Genomic DNA, 13,912 nt, shown 5'->3' with positions numbered 1-13,912 from the left:
TCCCCCTTTCTTAAGTGTGAGTACTATAGCTGCAATTCTTCAGCACTAGGTACAACCTCCACGTTTACAGATTCATTTCTCCCATAGTCTCTTTCTAAATAGCTGATGCCAACAAGTTACACCCACACAAGCAAAAAGAAAACATTGCATCCTGCCAGATCATTATTATTCTAAACAAGTGGGGGATGGTTGCAAGGGTATTGTTGACTATATGGATGGGATTATTAAAAGCATTCAGCATTGGCCTTTTACCATTTACTTAAATGGATGAGAGTTATGCCAACACTTTACTAAAGGCTAGTCTACACTACACAGGATCCGCCAATATAGCTATACTGGGATAGCTATGCTGGCAGAGTCCCGTAGTGTAGACAGAGCATATGCTGACAGAAGGAGTTTTTCTGCTGATATAGCAATATCAACTCCCCAAACAGCATTAGCTATGCCAACAAACACACACTTCTGTCGGCATAACTGTGCCTACTCTGGGGGCTTTGTTGGCATAGCTACGTTGTCTGCGAGTGTGGTTTTTTCAGACTCCTGATTGACATAGCTATCTATCTTGATTTGGGCAATCCAAGTTGCACAGCAAGTATGAAACGCCTGTGGAAATTATGAACCCATTAACAACTTTGATTCCTTGATTATTTATATAGCTTAAAGCTGTTTCTAATGAAAAGAGAAAAATCTCATTCTGAGCCCTACAAACTTTAAATGGACCAATGCCTTTAAAATTAATTCCTTCATCTGTCATTCCATAATTCTAGCAAAGATAAAATGATAGCATGGCAATATCTTAAACCTTTTAATTTATCATTTAAATGCAGTAAAAAAATTAAAAACTAGACTGCATAAATATATTTAAATCAGACTGTGCTTTTCACCCTAAGAACTTTAAACTTCTTTTCTCTCATTTTTATTTGAAAATCCATAGATAATTAATCAGTTCTAGCAATTAATGACCCCCTCAGGTAAGTAAAAATGTAAATCGTGGCTTGTTCAAAGTCCTGCATTTTATAATTTAATACATCTTTATAGTTAAAGAATATTTCTTCACTGTAAATATTTCAAAAGATTTAATGCTACTATAAAATATATACTGCAATGGTAATGACCCTAAAGATCTTATTTTAATCATCATTCCTTACATTTACTTAAATTATGGTTTTACAGTCTCACACTCATACCTAATGAATACAAAAGATCAGTTGCTAACCCATTTGGAAAATATAAATCCACACAGTTTACCTCTAATCATGTTAAATTACTTTGACCTGTAGGTTGTAAATACTAATTTAATTTGTATTGAAGAAAAGGAAATTAGGAACATTTTAACATTGTCTTTATTTTCCATGCATAAAGAATAAGATATATTAAGAACTGACCTGGGTGAGTACTTGAAATATGTTTTTATGACTGTTTCCCTAAATAAAATATTGAGTTCACTTTGCCTGTGTTTGTGAATTAAAAATAAATGTTTGCTTTCCATAAATGCGTTTGCAGGCAGGGAACTTCTCCTCAAAAACATGTTATAAGCAAATATGGAAGAATATTCATGGAAAATATGGACTCATGAACACAAGCATTCACAGCAGAAAACTGATTCTAAACATTACATTAATCTAATCAGGGAATAGAGGCAATACCATGTGATCTATATATCAAAAGCAGGGCTGGCTCTAGCCATTTCATTGCCCCAAGCACGGCAGCACGCCACAGGGGGGACTCTGCTGCTCGCCGGTCCCGCAGCTCTCATGGATCTCCCGCAGACTTGGCTGCAGAGGGTCCGCTGGTCCCGCGGCTCCGGTGGACCTCCCACAGGCGTGCCTGCGGATGCTCCACCAAAGCCGCGGGACCAGCGGACCCTCTGCAGGCATGCCTGCAGAAGGTCCACCGGAGCCGCCTGCCGCCCTGCCGGCAAGCAGCAGAGCGCCCCCTGCAGCATGCCGCCCCAAGCACATGCTTGGCGTGCTGGGGCCTGGAGCCAGGCCTGATCAAAAGAAACCAGCCCACCAAATTTCAGATAACAAACACTCTCAGTGAACTCTTTGTGAACAATCCATTAACCAAGAAATATTTATGGAAATTATTCAACAAATAATTTTGAAAACAAGTAACTTAGAAAAATAGTAAATTGATAGTGAGCTGGAGTTTTGCATCCAGTTTTGGTCCCCCCACTACAGAAAGGATGTGGACAAATTGGAGAGAGTCCAGCGGAGGGCAACAAAAATGATTAGAGGGCTGGGGCACATAACTTATGAGGAGACGCTGAGGGAACTGGAGTTATTTAGTCTGCAGAAGAGAAGATTGAGGGGGGAGTAGATAGCAGCCTTCAATTACCTGAAGCGGGGTTCCAAAGAGGATGGAGCTAGTCTGTTCTCAGTAATGGCAGATGACAGAATAAGGAACGATGGTCTCAAGTGGCAGTGAGGGAGGTCTAGGTTGGATATTAGGAAACACTATTTCACTAGGAGGGTGGTGAAGCACTGGAATGGGTTACCTAGGGAGGTGGTGGAATGTCCATCCTTAGAGGTTTTTAAGGCCTGGCTTGACAAAGTTGGTGTTGGTCCTGCTTTGAGCAGGGGGTTGGACTAGATGACCTCCTGAGGTCTCTTACAACCCTAATATTATATAATTCTATGATTCTATGAAAATAACCTTATCGTTTGGGGCCCTGAGTGCAGGAGATGAGATATATGGTTTCTCCAAAATTTTCCTCTTCTCTCTTTATTGTGAGAGTTTGCTTGCAGGCAGCTTCTTTTCATTGTTTAGGTTAGGCACCAGGAGAGGTGGGAGATGATTTTAGCATGTGTGTAGCATGAAGGAGTTGGATGTTATCTGTGTTCTGCAAGCACTGAAAGTCACGCCATTTTGTACTGCTTTTACACATAAGTTGAATAAGATGGACAATACCACTGAACCCAGCTGTATCCACAAATGGAATCTCTGTGTCTCATTCCAGTCCTGAAAATGTTTGATTGGATTATGGTTACATTAATTAGGTGCTATTTTCAAAAGATCCATTTATACTAATATTATATAATAATACTGATACTTTGCACTGCTATAGCACCTTCCCTCTCTCATGGACTTTCCTTCCTTTAAATTATTATTTTTAGTTACTTTAAATACGTATTCTGTTGCTTGCTTTTTTTTAGATGGGCTCTAAATCCATTTTCTTATACACAAGTTATAATTCATATCAGGACTATGTAACTTAAAGGGCAACTAGCAAATTAAATATTATATATTGTGAAGCTATTTGTTACAAATAGCTTGTCTGCTTGCTACAGGTAAAAGAATTTTAATAGTGAAATGTTCTTGTCATTTTGTTCATTTCTCTCATGTTGGACTCAGTTTCACTTTCAGGTTTTGATAGACAATTTTGGTTTTCAGACAATGATGTGAAAAATTTGTTTAAAACAATTTTTATTGGAATCTAAACTGTGGAAATATGTTTCTGATCCAATTTTGATCCAATTTTAAATTGTTGATTTGTCTTTAGTATTAAGAAGGATAGCATCAACTTGAGATCTAGTGAATTCAAAAATAAAATAGTTAAAAGCAGACTCAGGTACTACACCTGGACCTGTTTCTGTGGTTTTACAATAACATTTTCCTACTTTTAAAAATGTTCTCTTTCCCCTGTTTTGTGAAAGACGCATGTAAACACCAGGGGGAACTGACTATAAAGGTGAAACAGCTGGAAGAACTATACACAAAGAACTGTCAAAATTGCAAAGTAAACAAACTGAAATAATAGAGAAGCATAATTTCCCTTTAATCTTTCACTCATGGTATTTGTTAAGTGTTAATTATAAATACAGTTAACACTTTTAATCAAAAGTGTCGATTTCCTTTTAAAATTGATAGTGACCCTTAAAGCAAGGGCAGGCAAACTTTTTGGCCTGAGGGCCACATCGGGGTTCCGAAATTGTATGGAGGGCCAGTTAGGGGAGGCTGTACCTCCCCAGACAGACAGGTGTGGCCTGGCCCCTGCCCCCTATCTGACTCCCCTTCTCACCCCCTGATGGACACCCTGGGACTCCTGCCCCATCCAACCCCCTGTCAGCCCCTCTAGGACTCCTGCCCCATCCACACACACCCCCCCAGCTCCCTGTCCCCTGACCGCCCCGGGATCCCTCACCCCTGACTGCTCCCGCCTCCCCATCCAACCCCCTCTCACCTTCCTGACTGCCCCCCTAGTACCTCTGCCCCATCCAACCACCCCATCCCCTGACAGCCCCTCTGAGTCTCCTGCCCCATCCACCACCCCCACTCCCTGTCCCCTGACCGCCTCCAACCCCCCACCCCTGACTGCCACCCACTGCCCCATCCAACCCCCTCCTCCTTCCTGACTGCCCCCCAGGACCTCTGCCCCATCCAACCATCACTTCTCCTTGTCCCTTGAATGCTCCCTGCTGCCCAATCCAACCCCCCCTTTCCTTCCTGACTGCCCCCCCGGGACCCCGGCCCCATCCAACCACACTTTCTCCCTGTCCCCTGTGTCATAAACAGATAGCTAAGGGTTAATGTCTCTTCCACCTGTAAAGGGTTAACAAACAACACCTAACCAGAGGACCAATCAGGAGACAAGATACTTTCAACTCTGGGTGGAGGGAAGCTTGTGTGTGTGTTCCTTGTTCTTGGTCGGTGTTCTCTCTGGGATCTGAGAGTGACCAGAAGTACTACAGGCTCCAATTTTCTATTCAAGTAGTAAGTGCAAGTAGAAAGGCGGTTTAGTCTTTTTAATTGGTTTTCTTTATTTGCAAATGTGTATCTGGCTGGTAGAGTTTTTAATGTGTATTTGGCTGGAAGTATGTTAGATTGTATTTCTGCTGGAGGAGGTTTTTCTTTCTAGTGTCTATAAGCTGAAAGACCCTGTAACTTTTACCGTCTAAATTACAGAAACAACCTTTTACTTTTTCTTTCTTTTTATTAGAAGTTTTGCTTTTAAGACCTGTCTGATTTTTTCCCCTTGTTGAGGCTCAAGGGAATTGAGTCTGTACTTAACAGGGAAGGAGAAGGGAGGGGAGAAGGGTGGAATCCCTTTGTTTTAGATTCATGGAGCTTGAATCTGTCTATCTCTCGAGGAGCCCAGGGAGGGAACACCTGGAGGGGAAGAAAAGGGGGGAGGGAACAAACCTGATTTCTCTGTGTTGTGATTCAAGGGGTTTGAATCACAGTGATCTTCCAGGGTAACCCAGGGAGGGAAAGCCTAGGAGAGGCACTGGTGAGGGAAAGAGTTTACTTTCCTTGTGTTAAGATCCAGAGGTCTGGGTCTTGGGGGGTCCCCCGGGCAAGGTTTTGGGGGGACCAGAGTGTATCAGGCACTCCAAGTCCTGATTGGTGGCAGCTATCAGATCTAAGCTGGTAATTAAGCTTAGGGGAATTCATGCCGGTACCCCAACTTTTGGACTCTAAGGTTCAGATTGGGGAAAGATACCATGACACCCTGACTGCCCCCGCTGCCCCATCCAGCCCACCCTCTCCTTCCTGATTGCCCCCTGGGACCCCTGCCCCCATTCAATCCCCCTGTTCCGTGCCCTCTGACCGCCCCGACCCCTATCCACATCCCCACTCCCTGACTACCACCCCAAACTCCCTTGCCCTCTATCCAAGCCCCTGCTCCCTGCCCCCTTACCGCACTGCCTGGACCACCTGTGGCTGGCAGCACTATAGCCACGCCTCCAAGAGCACCAGGACAGGCAGCCGTGCCACCTGGCTGGAGCCAGCCACGCCACCGCGCAGCACACAGCACCGGACCAGGCCGTGGCTCTGCAGCTGTGCTGCCACCCAGAGCATTGTGCCAGCTGTGCAGTGAGCTGAGGCTGCAGGGGAGGGAGAACAGCAGGAGAGGTGCCAGGGGTAGCCTCCCAGGCCAGAAGTTCAGGGGCCGGGAAGGAGGGTCCCATGGGCCAGATCGTGGCCTGTGGGTCGTAGTTTGCCTGCCTCTGGTTTAAAGAGAAATAGGTGGTACAAAAAAAGAAAATATGTACTGTGTGAGAACAGATTTTGAAATGAATTCTGTACATGATAGATGAGGAGTTTGGTTTAGTAATAAAATATTTTGTTTTAGTTCCTGTGAGTTCAGTTTTACCATGTTTGTCAACTGGATGCAGTTATGTGAAGAACAGTGAAGCCCAAATTAATGTATTCCTACATTTATACACACTTACTTTCCGCAACGTGTGTACAAATGGCCCTTATCTCACTATGAGGCAGCACGATTACTTACTTGCCAGAGAGAAAACCTGTTTACATCTCAGCAGCTTCAAGATCCATCAGCTATGTATTAGGCAGAAATCAAGCATAAGGCCACACTACCACTAAGAAACATTACAAACCTGTCAGTCATGTGTTAAGAGAAGAGAGCAAGCACATTACATCCCATTTCACAGATGAAATTGCTTCTGATCAAGTGAATGACAAGCTGCTGAATAAAATACCTTCCTTTTCCCATAAGGTTTAACAGAGAATAGAGAAGGGCTGAAGACACAAACTCCCTTCATTTCTCCATTTGTACAAAAACCATCTTTTTTCAAGCCAAAGTTTCGGTCTGGTCATGTATACCCTAGTCCAGGTGAAAATGCAATGGGAAAAAAAAATACTGCCAAATTGAATTTGGCAAATAACATAGTCAGATTCTTTAACTTCTACCACAGTAAATGTGGTGAAACCCTTACTGAAGTCAAGGAAGTTACACAGATATAGAATAAAGATCACATGCAGACTCACAAATTGCTTGCTGTTAAACCATGCAATTTTTTTCATCAAACATTTTATTCTGGTTCCTATCCCTTGCCCATCACCATGGTAGCTGAGTATATCGGTTTAGCGTCCTTGGTTTGAAATTAAGTAAGAAAAATGTAAATGTTAAAATTAAATACTCAAATATTCCACAGAAGTGTATTTTCCTAGCAAATGTCATGCAAAGATGTAGTTTTTAATGCATAGATGTATTTACCTGAATACTAAGCAACTAGAAAATCTTGCGTCTAATAAAACTGTGGATTGTGTGGTTTGACAGGTCTTCGGCAGTGTTATGATTTAAGTAATTCAGGAAGTCTAGTCTTCCCTCAACAGCCATGGATGAGCATGTATTTGTATATAATTCCTAGTTATGCTTGTTTAATGTGGGGCTAATAGATCCCTACCTATGTAAGGACTACAGAGGGCAAACTGGTGAGTTTGGAGGGGGAAAAAAGAGAACTGAGAGTTAAAAATCCATGGGAAAATACAAGAGAAGGAAAAGCAGAATGGCTGAGGACAAATAAAGGAGGGGATAAAATGTATAATGCAAGGCATCTAATAAAGCCTTGTACCTATTAGGAGATTTTATGTCCATTTGGGAAGAGTCCAGCATAATCTTTCCTTGTCTAGCATCTTTTATTTGGTTTAGGAATTTGCAATAGGCCTGGGATCATTAAGAAAAGAAAGGTGCTAGAGACAAAAAATGGATTGGTTTAACAATATTCTTGCCTCAGCTTCAGGATAAAGAAAAATGGGCCCTGTATCGGTACGTCTACCCTGCAATAAAAGACCCACAGCACCATTACAGCTAGCCCAAGTCAGTTGACTCAGGCTTGCAGGGCTCGGGCTGCAACACTATAAAACTGCAGCGGAGATATTCTGGCTCAGGCTGGGGTCTGGACTCTGAGACCCCGTATTGGGGGTGATGCTCAGAGCGCTGGCACCAGCCCCTGTATGCTGCTACTTTTAGTCCCACAGCCTGAGCCCCCTGAACCTGAGACAGGTGACCAAGACTCTGAGATTTGGTGATGTGGGCTTTTTTTAATTGCAGTACAGAGATATTCTTAGACTAGAAGAACCTACTTCACATGCATCCGATGAAGTGGGTATTCGCCCACAAAAGCTCATGCTCCAATACGTTTGTCAGTCTATAAGGTGGCACAGAACTCTTTGCCACTTCTACTTCACAATGGAAACCATTAACTTACTGTGCTTTAGAGTTCCTCTATCTTTTCTTTAAACAATTTAGAGAGACAAATTATCCAAAGCCTCTATTTAACTTGGATTCACTTTGTGAATTAACAAATTTATTTCAGCGTAAGCTTTCGTGGGCTACAGCTCACTTCTTCAGATGCATAGAATGGAACACACAGACAGGAGATATTTATACATGTTCTCTGTATGTATAAATATCTCCTGTCTGTGTGTTCCATTCTATGCATCCGAAGAAGTGAGCTGTAGCCCACGAAAGCTTATGCTGAAATAAATTTGTTAGTCTCTAAGGTGCCACAGGTACTCCTGTTTTTTTTGCGGATACAGACTAACACGGCTGCTACTCTGAAACTTTGTGAATTGTGATTCATCTTCACTTTTACAGCACTAAGCCTCTTGACAATAGCATTGGCTTTCCAAACCCCAAGTCCCTTTTTCAGTTAAGCAAAGGGTCCCACTTCATTGCTTTCAACTGCTTCCTACTTTGTCCCTGAGTTACTGTAGTTATGCACACAAATGTGCCTCTATTTTATATGTTGACATTTTGTTTCTCACTCTATCAATTTCTTTAATGGTATTACAAAAGTTATCTACCCCGCCCCCAAATCTACTGTAAAAGGAAATCTGTTTCCCAGGAAAAACAGTAACACAAGTTTTTCCAGCAGTAGCTGCTCTTACATTGTCCACTAGGTGGCAACGCTTAACTATTGCAGGAAGATGTAATAACCTCTCTCAATGGGAGAGAAGTTGGGTCAGTTTTATGTATCACTGCTGGAACACTTGCAGCCTTAGGAGCCCAAGTGAGGACTCTATCACTCTTGAATTTGTCCCTCACACAGATTTTTGCTTGGCTCATGCTGAATGTTTTAATGTATTAATTCCATTAGTTGATTTACCGTAACATTGATCAACCCTGTGGTTTCTGCACTGTGTAGTACAATGAGGCATTTCAAGTGAGTTTTGGTCTAAAGAGAGACTTCTTATATAGTCCTAGATTTTAAAGCCAGAAGGACTCTATGAGTATCAGGTCTAACCTCCTATATAACACAGGCCATAAAATTTCACCAAGTGCTTCCTGTGAATTAGAGCATATATTTTAGAAAGATATCCGCTCTTGATTTAAAGATTTCAAGTTGCAGAGAATCCACCACATTCTTAGGTTGTTCCAATGATTGATTACACACACTATTAAAAATTGTGTCTTATTCAGGGACAATCTTTCTTTATATAGACATTTACACTTCAAGAATGATTTATGTGATTTGAAAAGTAGAATAAATCTATTTGCCTTAAAGCACTATGATGTATTTACATCACTCTTCTCTTTTCCTACATAGAAGATTTTTCTTTTAGACCCACACAAATATAGCAGTGGCAAGATTCCCACTAGAAGATGTAGTCAATTTATATGATTTTTATTTGAATGGACCCATTAACAAAACTCAGTTAAATTGTAAGATTCAGTTTCAGTCACTAGGGAAGTATTCGTGATGATGAGGTACACTATGACTATAAACATTTTAATGGTGGAGTGAGATTCTCATTGGTTTCAGTTAACATGGAACTGATACTGACAGCATGAAGGATTCATTTTAAAATATACTTCCAGGGGTGAAATAGTCTGTGCAGCCACAACAGCATGAACAAGCAAAATATCTTGGGCTGCATCCTCAGCTGGTGTAAATCAGCATGGCTTGGATCTATTTAAGCCAATGGAGCTTTGCTAATTTACACCAGCTGAGGATCTGGTCCATTTTATTATCTGTACTTTATATTCGGTATTTTTAGGAGCACTGTAGTAATATGAAACAGGTTAAGCCATTTATTAATTTAAAGCAAGAAAACAGGATCAACTGTATATTATAACCAGCCCTTTGCAATGACCTGGGTGTGGGTGGTCATGCCTAGTGGTCAGAGTCAGAGGCAGGTGCCAAGCCAGGAGTCGGAGCTGGAGACAACATCAGAGGTAAGGCACAGAAGCAGGAACTTGAAGTAGGGCAGGATAGTGGAAATTGGGAGTAGACAAGACTCTGAGATAGGAGAACAGGAACCAGGAGCAGACAAGGAAGCAGGGTTCAGGAGTCAGGTAAGCAGGAGGGAGTCCACAGGAGCAGCTGGCTAGCTAGGGATTCCTCCAGTTGCTCAGACAACTTCCTGTTCTTACTTTCTGGTTTATATAGAGTTGTTCAGCCAGTTGAGGGGCTGGATGTTCCCCCAATTGGGAGCTTTGAGGGCAGGGTTTTCCGCAAGCTAACCCTTCACTGGATCCTTTCCTGTTTATTCATGTGAGCTGCTGGGTGGCAGTTTTGGCCTGGGACCCAGGTTTGAGGCCCAGGATCCCTCACACCTTTCAAATTACTCTTAAATTCGCTCTTCTCAACAATGCCTCTTGAATGGACAATTTGATGCTTCAGTAGCTATGATCCTTCTAACAGCGGCCAGGAAAGGAATCCTCTGCAGCTGGAAGTTCATGTCTCCAGAAAACAGACCCACATGAAATGTCTGCCAATATGTGAAAATAACATCTGCTTTGATTATTTATGTGTTTGGTTAAATATTATACCCATGCCCTCAGATGTAAACTTCATTGTGCTACATGGTGTTGTAGCAGGGCGCTGGTGCAAAGGCACCTAATTGGGGCTGGCTGAGCAGGGGCTAATCAGGGGAAATAGATTGGGGCTGGGGAGGAGCCTAGTTCCTGGCCTTTAGAACTGGCTGCACCTGTGGGCCTGAGGTTTCAAGGGCTATAAAGGCTGGCTGGCAGCCAGAAGAGGGGAGAATGGCCAGGGGAAGGTCAGTTTCTAGGCTGAGGGCAGACTCCATGTAGGAGAGGAGAGTGTCAGACCTGCAAGCTCTGTATATAGTATAACAGTGGTGGTGGGAACTTGTGTAAATAAAGCCATGGGTGCTGCAGCAAGAGAAGCCTCTCTGTGCTTTATTGGGGCAGCAGAGGACCCTGTTACAGGTGTCTTCACTGGATACTGTCTTGATGCCTTGGGGATGATGCATACTCAACAGTTACAATGGCCATAATGTACAGATTTGGAGACCTAAGCTAGGCACCTAAAGGCATAGGTAAGCCCCTAAATAAAAATGATTTATTTTTCAGAAATGCTGAGCACCTGTAGCTCTCTTTGACCTTAGTGGAGTACTACAGATGCTCAGCACTTTTAATAATCAGTCTGCATTTGTTTAGATAGGTAGATATGGATTTAGATGCCTAACCTTAGGGAACCAACTTTCGAACAGTTTGGCCATTATTCCTAAAACCAATTGGCACGATAACAATTTCCCTGGGTATATTAGTACTATTCTTGTGAAGTGCAGGAGAGCTCCCAGATTCCTCTCTGACTAACTGAAATCAGATCAGAAGGGATCCATCTCCCTTCTGATATTAGAGTTTCATCCACACAGTGTCCTCCAAGTCTTGTTTTCAGGTTCCTTTCTGTGCAAGAGACATGATTTAATCATTTGGTTCAAATTCTGGGTCATCTGTGTTCTTTAAGATGCATAATTAATCATTGACAGGACAGACCTCTTTCCCCAAAGGCATTTTCAACTTAATGATGACTTCAGACAGTAGTTACATAACCTACAAATAGCTGATTCATTTTTTGGCCTGGTCATAATTGTTTATCATGTTTCATTTTCCTAACCAGTTGTCCCTGTCAAAGGAGAAAACATCCTCCTGTGATAGCTAATGAGCTATTATGGCTAATTGAACCCCCACCTCATTTCCTTGTGAGTTGGCATTCAATGGGAACTATAAATCCCACTTTGATAACATTGCATTAAAAATTATTGAAATCTTCACTGGGGTTATGCTGGATTTATATTAATGTAAATGAATTCAGAATGTGTCCCATTGATATCAATGGTGGATTTACAGCAATGGAATTTGAGATCAGAATGTGCATCTCCACCACCAATGGAATTTACCATCATCATTTGCATCATAGCTAAATATGGTCCAGAAGGTTACATGAATTCCATCCACTTACACCTATTCTGGATTTGGCCCTTCCAAATCTCACTGGTTGCACCATTCTGAAGGACAATGGTGCGTGCTCACCAACATACATGAACCTTTGTGCAGTATGGCCCCTCCCAATACAGGGCTGTTCCTTAAAAGTGTGATTTAACTCTTCTTTTGTAGAATATCATGAATGTGAATAAACAAGATGATGTCTCAGGGCAGCTCTAGCTGAGGAGTGCTGCCACTGGTTGATCCCCAATACTATTTTATTTCAAATAATGGGATTTTATTTTCATGATAAATGTATAAAAATGGTAATTTCCTCTCACTTCAATAAGATACTAAATTACATAATTTGCCTTATTTAATGTTGATTTATCTTTCTTCAATGTCCATGTAAGGAAGAAAAATGACCATTCACACTATTTGTAATCCCACCTTCAATGTTTCTTATTCAAATATAGTCTAACCTCCTTTTCTTTATATCCTGGTATTCAGTCAAAAACTTTATTGCTGTAATTACAGCTCCTGTTTCCACTTGTCTTGGGTTGATATGGAAACATTCCCAGACAAGGTGATAGTGTAGAGGCTTGAGTGACTGCAAACCAGAAGTTTGGCCTGCAGGAGGTTGTTCACCATATATTAGCAGGAGTGTTCTAAGCAAGACCCAAGAAGTAACTCTTCCGCTCTACTCTGCACTTATTAGGCCTCAACTGAAATATTGTGTCCAGATCTGGACACCACATTTCAGGAAAGATGTAGACAAATTGGAGAGTCCAGAGAAATGCAAAAAAAACGATTAAAGATCTAGAAAACATGACCTATGAGAGAAGATTGAAAAAATTTGGTTTGTTTAGTCTGGAAAAGAGAAAACTGAGAAGGGACATGGTACAGTTTTCAAGTATGTAAAAGAAAGAGGGAGAAACATTGTTTTTCTTAACCTCTGAGGATAGGACAAGAAACATTGGGCTTAAATTGCAGCAAGAGGGGTTTAGGTTGGACATTAGGAAAAACTTCCTAACTGTCAGACTGGTTAAGCACTGGAATAAATTGCCTAGGGAGGTTGCGGAATCCCCAATATTGGAAATTGTTAAGAGCAGGTTAGACAAACAACTGTCAGGAATGGTCTAGATAATAATTAGTCCTGCCATGACAGCAGGGGACTGGACTAGATGACACCTCAAGGTCCCTTCCAGTCCTATGATTCTATGCTCAGTAGCTTTCCCCCATGTACACACTTATACCCTTTGTTAGAAGCTGGAAGCTCCTGACCAGTCAGTGGTGAGTTCTATCAGATTGGCAGCCATGTTGAACACCAGTCAGATCCAGCCCAGCTCTGCAGGGAGCAGATAAAGCTGCCAGGGGTAATCCAGGCTGAATCTGTAGATTGGATCTTAATACAGTCATCTGAAATTTTACAAAAGTCAGTGGGACTGAGACTGGGAAAACAGCATAAAGGAGAAATTGTAGACTAGAGGCCAATTGTCTTTGTGAGTTGTTTTACATTGTTGAACTAAAAAAACCACATGAGCTTAGCAGTACAGTAATTGTTGGTTTAATTTATTTGAAGTTGTGCTCAGTATTGTGGATGCTGAAACAATTGCTCATGTGGTACAAGTAAATGTTTTACTAGGTTATCAATATAACAGTTTTTGGTACTTTTGTGTGTAGTGAGTGCAAGTGTTTGATGCACTTAGGAAGTTTTCTGATGGGTTTTCATTCATTTTGCCCCAGAATATGTTTGTGTTCTCTAAAATGGGTAGGAAAATCAATTGTTAATATGCATATCACTGCAGTGATACTTTAGGCCAAATTTTCATGTGATGGAGTTTTGCCATGGATTAATTTGACCTGGTTAACTTCTAGTTTATGTCAGGATTACATGGAGGAATTATCACAAAGCTGCCAAAATCACTGCTTTTGGAGACAATGGTGCTGATTTTACTCTGCCTTGCACTTTGTAGGGTCACT

Source organism: Gopherus evgoodei, chromosome 5, assembly GCF_007399415.2.
Source record: "Gopherus evgoodei ecotype Sinaloan lineage chromosome 5, rGopEvg1_v1.p, whole genome shotgun sequence".
Taxonomy (NCBI): Eukaryota; Metazoa; Chordata; order Testudines; family Testudinidae; genus Gopherus; species Gopherus evgoodei.
The sequence above is the reverse complement of the archived record's forward strand: the minus strand, read 5'-3'. Positions refer to the sequence as shown.